Source organism: Lepidochelys kempii, chromosome 2 (assembly GCF_965140265.1).
Source record: "Lepidochelys kempii isolate rLepKem1 chromosome 2, rLepKem1.hap2, whole genome shotgun sequence".
NCBI lineage: Eukaryota > Metazoa > Chordata > Testudines > Cheloniidae > Lepidochelys > Lepidochelys kempii.
In genome coordinates, this window is record NC_133257.1 from 62,228,870 (window position 1) to 62,237,332 (window position 8,463).

The window sequence follows — 8,463 nt, forward strand, 5'->3', positions numbered from 1 at the left end:
TGTTGAAAGACTGCTCTTGCTAGAGCCTCTGTTAGAATTGGGATATCTGATGAGCTTATTAGCACGTGTGAAGGTTCTTTTATTATTTTTAATATTCCATTAATATATTTTCTCTGTAATGCTTTTACCTTAAGAATACAGTAGGCTGGCTTGGAAAGAACTGCTTGGTAACTTATCTCTGTAGCAATTACATTGTTATCCGAAGAGAAAGCAAGCAGGTCTGTTTAAGCAGAATTGCTGGAAATAACAGTGAAGGCAGGGAACTTTCCAGCATGGACATACCCTGGTCAGAAGGGAGTGAGACACAGGTCTCCACACAACACAGGCTGGGGAGCTGGAAGCCTGGAAGTGGGTGTCCTTGCTGAACCACAGAGGGGAAATAATACAGGGGCAGTTGTCTTGAACTATGACACCATCTACACTGATCACTACAGTATGCTGAAAACTTTCTTGAGGCCCTGAGTGTCTGCAATAAAGATTATACATATACATCATTGTCTAATGGTCACGTGGATTTGGATAGCCATTGACATATTTATATTGGTACCACTGAAGTCTTTATGATCTAGGTCAACAATAACTTGTAATAAGAAAAGGAGTACTTGTGGCACCTTAGAGACTAACCAATTTATTAGAGCATAAGCTTTCGTGAGCTACAGCTCACTTCCTCAGATGCATATCGTGGAAACTGCAGCAGGCTTTATATATACACAGAGAATATGAAACAATACCTCCTCCCACCCCACTGTCCTGCTGGTAATAGCTTATCTAAAGTGATCATCAGGTGGGCCATTTCCAGCACAAATCCAGGTTTTCTCACCCTCCACCCCCGCACACAAATTCACTCTCCTGCTGGTGATAGCCCATCCAAAGTGACAACTCTTTACACAATGTGCATGACAATCAAGTTGGGCTATTTCCTGCACAAATCCAGGTTTTCTCACATCCCCCCCACCCCCATACACACACAAGCTCACTCTCCTGCTGGTAATAGCTCATCCAAACTGACCACTCTTCAAGTTTAAATCCAAGTTAAACCAGAACATCTGGGGGGGGGGGTAGGGAAAAACAAGAGGAAACAGGCTACCTTGCATAATGACTTAGCCACTCCCAGTCTCTATTTAAGCCTAAATTAATAGTATCCAATTTGCAAATGAATTCCAATTCAGCAGTTTCTCGCTGGAATCTGGATTTGAAGTTTTTTTGTTTTAAGATAGCGACCTTCATGTCTGTGATTGCGTGACCAGAGAGATTGAAGTGTTCTCCGACTGGTTTATGAATGTTATAATTCTTGACATCTGATTTGTGTCCATTTATTCTTTTACGTAGAGACTGTCCAGTTTGACCAATGTACATGGCAGAGGGGCATTGCTGGCACATGATGGCATATATCACATTGGTGGATGTGCAGGTGAACGAGCCTCTGATAGTGTGGCTGATGTTATTAGGCCCTGTGATGGTGCTCTAAGCTTATGCTCTAATAAATTGGTTAGTCTCTAAGGTGCCACAAGTACCCCTTTTCTTTTTGCAAATACAGACTAACACGGCTGTTACTCTGAAACCTGTCAATAACTTGTAATGTATTTTCTGTATGTATTTTCCCATTGCAGCTTGGTTTGTGTTTCTAACGCATCATTCTAATTCTTTCGCTTTTCCCTGACCCATCTAACATTTCCATGATCTATACCTCACTTGTTCTGCTGATTGTCAGCATGGTAACATTTTCCTGTTCTGATTCATTATTTCATCATACCAAAGTAGGGAGATTTAATGAATGCTTAGGCTTTTGAGAATGGATTGGATTAGCATCACACTACTAAACTATACCGTTTATAAGCCACAGAAGCATAGGGCCCACGTAGCATAATTTCTGACAGAACAGTTTCCTACGATTATAAGAATTATGAAAATATATGGTTGACCATGCTTAGTAAGACATGTAGGATTTCTGATTAGACAGGGAACTATTATGGGTAGAGATTATACTAATCAGAACGTTATCCCAAGACCTTGGTCCTGGTCCTCCTGTGTCATAGCACACCCCCACCCCCCAACACATACTAATGTCAATTAAGAGTAATCCCCTGAAGAAGTCAGTGAAGTCACCTTGGGGTAAAACAAGTGTGGTTGAAAGGAGAATGAGGCCTAAAGAAGTCACACTTGTGTAAAATTGGTACGAGATCAGATTCAGGCTCAATGGACCTAATTCTCCTCTCACTCTGGCCTGGTCTACACAGAAAAATTAAAGCAACCTGGCTATGTTGCTCAGGGGTATGAAAAATGTACAGTCCTGAGGGATGTAGTTAGGTCAACCTAACCCCCAGAATAGATGGAAGATGCGAGCATCGCCCTAGATATCGCTTCTTGGAGAGGGGGATTAACTACAAAGCAAGGAAAAACTAGTTATACCACTGTAGGAAGTGTCTTTGCTATGGCGCTAAGCAGCACAGCTATGGAGCCATAGCTGTGACCCTGTAGCATCTGTAATGTAGACAAGCCCTTACACTAGCTTTGACTACTGTCCTGTCACTTATGCTTATTATTGATTTCTACTGCGTTACTCCTGATTTACACCAATGTAAAGAAGAGCAGAGTCTGGCCCTAAGAGTTTAGAAGGTCTTTGCCTCCTTCAGAAAAGATATATATGTACACAGTACTCTGCCCTTCCAGCATTGATTATTATTACAATACATGCATGAACAGGAAAGCATTATGCATGTGCATTTCCCAGTGGCTAGTTTAAGGACTAAAGGGAGAATTAACATTAGCATTCCTTAAAGAACTGATTGAGATTCTAAAAACAGATTGGAAACTTAATAGTAAGAAATGCACAGCTTGAAAGTCTTTACTTTTTGGCATGAAAGTGTGGACCAGATTGACACAATCTGTGACGTAGTTTTTAATGAAGTATTTGTAATGAGACATTTAAAGCAGCTCAAGAGGCCTTTCTATCCCTTTGGGAAAAGAACTCAGGGAGCACATTTTTGAAATTCATTCAACGGTGAATACATAAACTGATCTTGACATGAATTTAGAGTAGGATTCAATTGTAAGTAGGTGCTTTGGGAAGAAGATGCTTTTCACAAAAAATAAATTAACTAAAATAGTCGTAAGAAACTCTTGGGGAAATTAACAAGAAGAGCGAGGGGTTGTTTGCTTATTGAACAGCATGTTAACCCTTTTTGACTGGAAAACTTGATACCGAAAACTTACCCTGAAAGAAGTTAGTGTTCTGAATCTGGGGTTGGGAGCCAGGAACTCCTGAGTTCTGTCACTGATTGAAGGCTTTGTCTAGCTCAAGTAAGGAGGTGTATTTGTAGAATATGTTAACCAACACATTTTAATTAACTTATTTTAAATCCCTATTCTAGACAGGACAAATTGTAATTAACCATGTTAGTTGCATCTAAACACATATTTGCTGGTCATGGACAATATTAGGCTCCCCACTAGGGTTCACCTTGAAGAGTTAACATGTTTTAAAACTACAATTTACCTTGGCCACACTAGGATTTTCACACATGTTAAACACACACCTTTCTCCCTAATGGAGACAAGGCCTATAAGTGGACTTGGGTGAAGGGCACGGATCAGCGTTCATGTTGCGCTCCCAGTCAGTATCTGGCCCAGGCCAGGGAAGCTAATGATCTAACCAATGGAACAAATCTGGCGATGAATTCTGGTCATGTGCCACCTGAGTCATGTTGTGCATATGCTAAGAATAAAAAGTGGACTTGGGCAAGTCACTTCACTTCTATAGCTCCATTTTCCAATCTATAAAATACACTTGCTTGTTTACCTCACAGGGGTTTTATGAATGAATCAGCAAGCTAATCAGAACATTTTCAAAGTACTACACAAAGTAAGTATTACCTCTCAAATTATAACATAAGGTAATAAAGTTAAATTTTGGATGTAATGAGAATTATTTCTCTTAAGTAAATACTGAGGACCTGTTTCTGATCTGATTTACACTGAAGGTATGTCTACACTGTAGACTGTAATGCTGAACTGCTGTAATGCTGTCGTGTAGACACCTCTCATATCAACAGAAGGGTTTTTTCCATACATGCGTAGAAGGTAGTTAATTCATTTCCCAAGAAGCAGTAGCTAAGTCAATGGAAGAATTCTCCTAGCAACCTAACCATGTGTATACTGGGGGTTAAGTCAACCTAACTATGGCACTCAGGGCACAAAGTTTTTCACAGCCCTGAGCAATGTGGCTAGGTTCATCTAATTTTTAAGTGTCGATGAGGCTTCAATAACTAAAGAGTAACTCCACTGACATCAGTAGAGTTACACTGGTGTAAGTGAAGGCAGAATAAGGCCTGAAAAGACCAAGTAAGTCTTTAAAGTGCGTGAATGCTCTGAGAAGTGACTGGTACAAAAAGTACCATCTTGCTCAACACACAAATACACAAGGGAAATCCTTGTCCTTGGGTCAGATTTTTCCTTGACTTCGTTGAGGTTGCATGGGTATCAATCAGGGAAGAATCTGTACCTCTGCCTCTAAGATTAGAATTGGGATCTCTGAGCCAGATTGTCAAGCTGTGTTCATTGCATTAGGCAGTTCCATTGAATCCGATGGAGCTACGCTTATTTATGTCAGCTGAGGAACTGGCCTCATGTTTTCAAGTGTAATAAAGCCAAGTGTTCACATGAATTTGCTAACAAATCAAGGTAATTGGGTTCTTTAGTCAGGAATGAGATGACAGCTTTTACTGTACTTCAAATCAGTCCCAATTACTGTAAATACAATCATGCTGAAAACATTAATTAGAAGAATCTGAACGATTAGAGATGTAGAGTCCCCTGAGAATGACTAAATAACATGCCAAAAAAAAAAAGATGGCTGATTAGAAGCATTCTCTGGTGATATCCATCTGTGAGCTCCAAGAGACACCAAACAAACATGGTACAAAGAAAGCAGAGATCATAATGCAGGAAGACTTATATGGGACCACATTTACATCCTCCCTGTATACTGGCCAGTGGGTTACACTGGGGTGGAGAATAAACTGCAACCCATAGAAGGACTTAGGAGTGGCCATACCACCTTTGCAAGTTCAGGAACTAAAGGATCACTCCTGGCTGCCCCCTCGGGTGGCTCTGGGCTATAATAGACTAGATTGTATGGTCCTGTTTTAACTCTAGTTAATTGATTGTAAGTGTTAGTCCAAAATGCTCCACAAACATTTCATCCATGACGCAAACTTTTGTAGTTTGCCCTAGCCTGAGCCTACTGCTAATAGCCCTGCAGCAGCTTGTATCTCCTCTCCCTCTCTCAGCACAGGATGGGCTTTTAAAGGTCTCAGGTAGCCCTTAATGGGACTCTGGTGTTCCTAATTGACCTGAGGTAACCCCTCAGCTTATAGGAGAAAGGGCCTTTATCATTCTAGACCTAATGTGCCCATCCACTTTCCGGAACCTAACGGGACCACTCTCTTACAGCCGTCCAGCCTGACAATGTCACACTATAGATAAAAATATGACACAATACAGCGTATTTCTTAGTTTAAACTCAGTAATACTCTAGCATTTTGTCTGCTTACTACTATAAAACCTGCTATTGTATATGGGAAAGTAAAAACAGGCTCATTCATCAGCCACTTATGAAAATTTCATTTGGAGTGCATTATTACCTGATTGTTCAGGAGCTCTTCTGACAATTCCCTGACCATTAATCATGATGTTATGCCCTATTAGCTTGCTCTCAGTTCTTGAGTAAAAGTCTTTAGAGGGCTCTTTTTATAGAATAAATGAAGCTGGTGATGGAGACTTCACACACAAAGGTGATCTTTCCTTCCAGGTTCTTCTTTAAAACCATCAGCGGATAGCTGGTACAAGTAACTAGTAACTTAAAGTTCTCAGCTGATGGTTGTTCATCTTCCGTTGTAAGCAGAGGGTGTGGTCTCTGCCCAGTTTGCTTTGGACAAATCTATGTCACAAGGCCACTGCCAATGCTCGCCTTGTTGCTCTCAGCAGAAAAATCGCTTCCCTGCTCAATGTTACTAGAGTTCCTTTACCCTTCCATTGGAAGTGGAGCTGTCATCTGGGTGGCAGCTACAGGACTGGAAGCAGATCTAAGTAGCTAGATTGCCCATTTCAAATGGACTCCACAGGAGCAGGGCTAAGTCAGGTTCAGGGTATTATATCAGCTTCCTCTGACAATAACCCTACTATTGTTTAGCTGTAGTGCTATTTCCACCTTCTTCCCAAAGACTCTAGCCAATCAGAAACAAGGAGTGAGCAAAACAATTCCTTTACTTACATTTTGGCCTACAACTGGTATTCAGCATCTAGTACATTTAGAAATGTAGCTGGCATAGCAGCTAATAAAAATAACCCAGAAGCCAAAAGTCTGGTAGCGATGGAGGTCTGGTTCTAAGCATGATATGATTCAGGCATTTTTTGGAGTGTGTTGCTTTAGTGTTCAATTTAGGAACAATGCAGCAAGATTAACTCATGAATATTTGTGTATTATGTAGCTGTTTTGATTATACAGTTAGGAGAGGCAAGTGGTTCTGCCTGCAGCTGAGTAAAGTGTTTCAAAAATGCTAGAAGGTGCACTCTAGTGAGAAGAATATGTTACTGCTGCAATAAAACATTTGATTGTTACTTTTCAGAACACAATACAGATTACACTCTTCCTTACAACATGGGCTTTAGGTAAAATAGCCGCACTACTTTGTTTAAAGACAGAAAGAAGTGTCCCAAACTATAATAGTTAAAAAACAGTCCTTGTATAATTAGCACAGCCCTGTTTTGCATCATCTTCCCCCAGCTGAAAACAAATGGAGAAAATATGGTCAAGATACAGAACTTCAGAGTTCTTTCACTAGCTCTGTGCTCCCTTGCCCCATTTGTAGATTTAGGATGATTCAAGCTAGACAAATCATGCACAGCCAGCCCCTGTTCATGAAGAGGTAAGGGTTTCCTCAGCAAGAGTTATGAAGGGTTTTTTAACACTCTCACACTTAAAACTGGCACTGTAAGTATTTGAACTTGAAGTCTGAGCTTGATGGGGTAGCTTTGATTGGTCTTATGCCTCTTTTGGGATTAGATAAGTAGGGGGTCACTTTCTACGATGGCTGAGAGAATTAAGTCTTCCCAAAAAAGCCAACAGCCACAAAGACATTTTCCTAGAAGAACCAGCTTCCTGATAAATTCTACAACTTGTCCTTCAATCTAAGTCCAATTTTCTCATCATCTCACATAACCCAGGTGAGAGTGTTTATTAGAAAGGGCATGCACAGGCAGAGCCCAGCTGCCTCATTTAACTTTTGGTGTGGCATGGTTCCAGAGAGTTTTGGGAGAAGTGGCCTTCTGGTTATCTCTTACTGCTCCATCTCATGAAAGATAACACAATGCAGTGGCTTTAAGTAGATTGGAATCTTCAAGTGGTGACTCGTGCAAGCTTAAGATTTGTTTTCCATGAAAGCATGTCCAATTAGAGCCTCAAGTGTTAGCACATTAAACACGAGTCTGAGCACAGCTGAACCAAATAGGAGTGAATACTCACTGACGGTTGTGGTTTTTGCACAGTAGTGTTAGTTCATTCGCTAACAGTTTTTAGATTCTTGACTGGAAGGTACCGATGAAGCAGCAGCTATTCTTACAGATAGTAAGTGAAGCATCTAGTTGGCATAGAAGCCGCAACAAAGAAAATCAATGTAGGTGTAGTTCAAAGGACTCAGAGAAAGAGCCCAGTATTTTAGATGATGGTTTATCAGTTTGTGCCCTGAGAACTTGAGAGGCATCGTATCTTTTAGGGTGTATAAAATCTGTCCAGTTGTCTTACTAAATTCCTGAGTGACAGCTCCTAGACACTTTCTGCCAAAATGGCATTGGTGGTACCTCACCATATGGTGAATACAGACCACCTCAATTCAGTCTCCTCAAGGGTACAGGAGGAGCAGTAGAGATTTCTTTGGCAAAAGCCAGGAAGGTTCATGTTGCACGCGCACATGTGCCCGGGGGAAGGAGACGTATCTGATCCAATGTAACCACACCAGCTATATTGCGTAGGTGGAAGAGTTTAAGAACCACAGTCACATTACACGACTTCTTGGAAAGATGACTCCATGTATTTTAGCCAGGCAAGAGTCTAGAGGCTCTGAACCTCTGGGCTGGGTCAAGCAATGCATAGTCCAAGCCTCTTGGCAGGGTCAGACAGCAATTCACAGTCTATAGCTCTAGCCCTCTGGGCGGGGCAGTAGCAGTCTTTAGCTTCTGCCTTCAGGTGGAAGCAGACAGCAAACACATTTTAGGGGCCCACAGCCTCCTGGCTGTGATAGGCCACAAGCTAGGCACAGGCCTTCCAGCTTAGGGTGAGTAGGCTGCCACCCTAGGGGTGGGGTTGGTGGCAGGGGATTGGGGGATATGGGCCCACCCTACTCCACCGGGTCCCAGCCCAGGGCCCTAACAGTAACAAGTAGTCCCACCACTGGGTCAGTGGGGAAG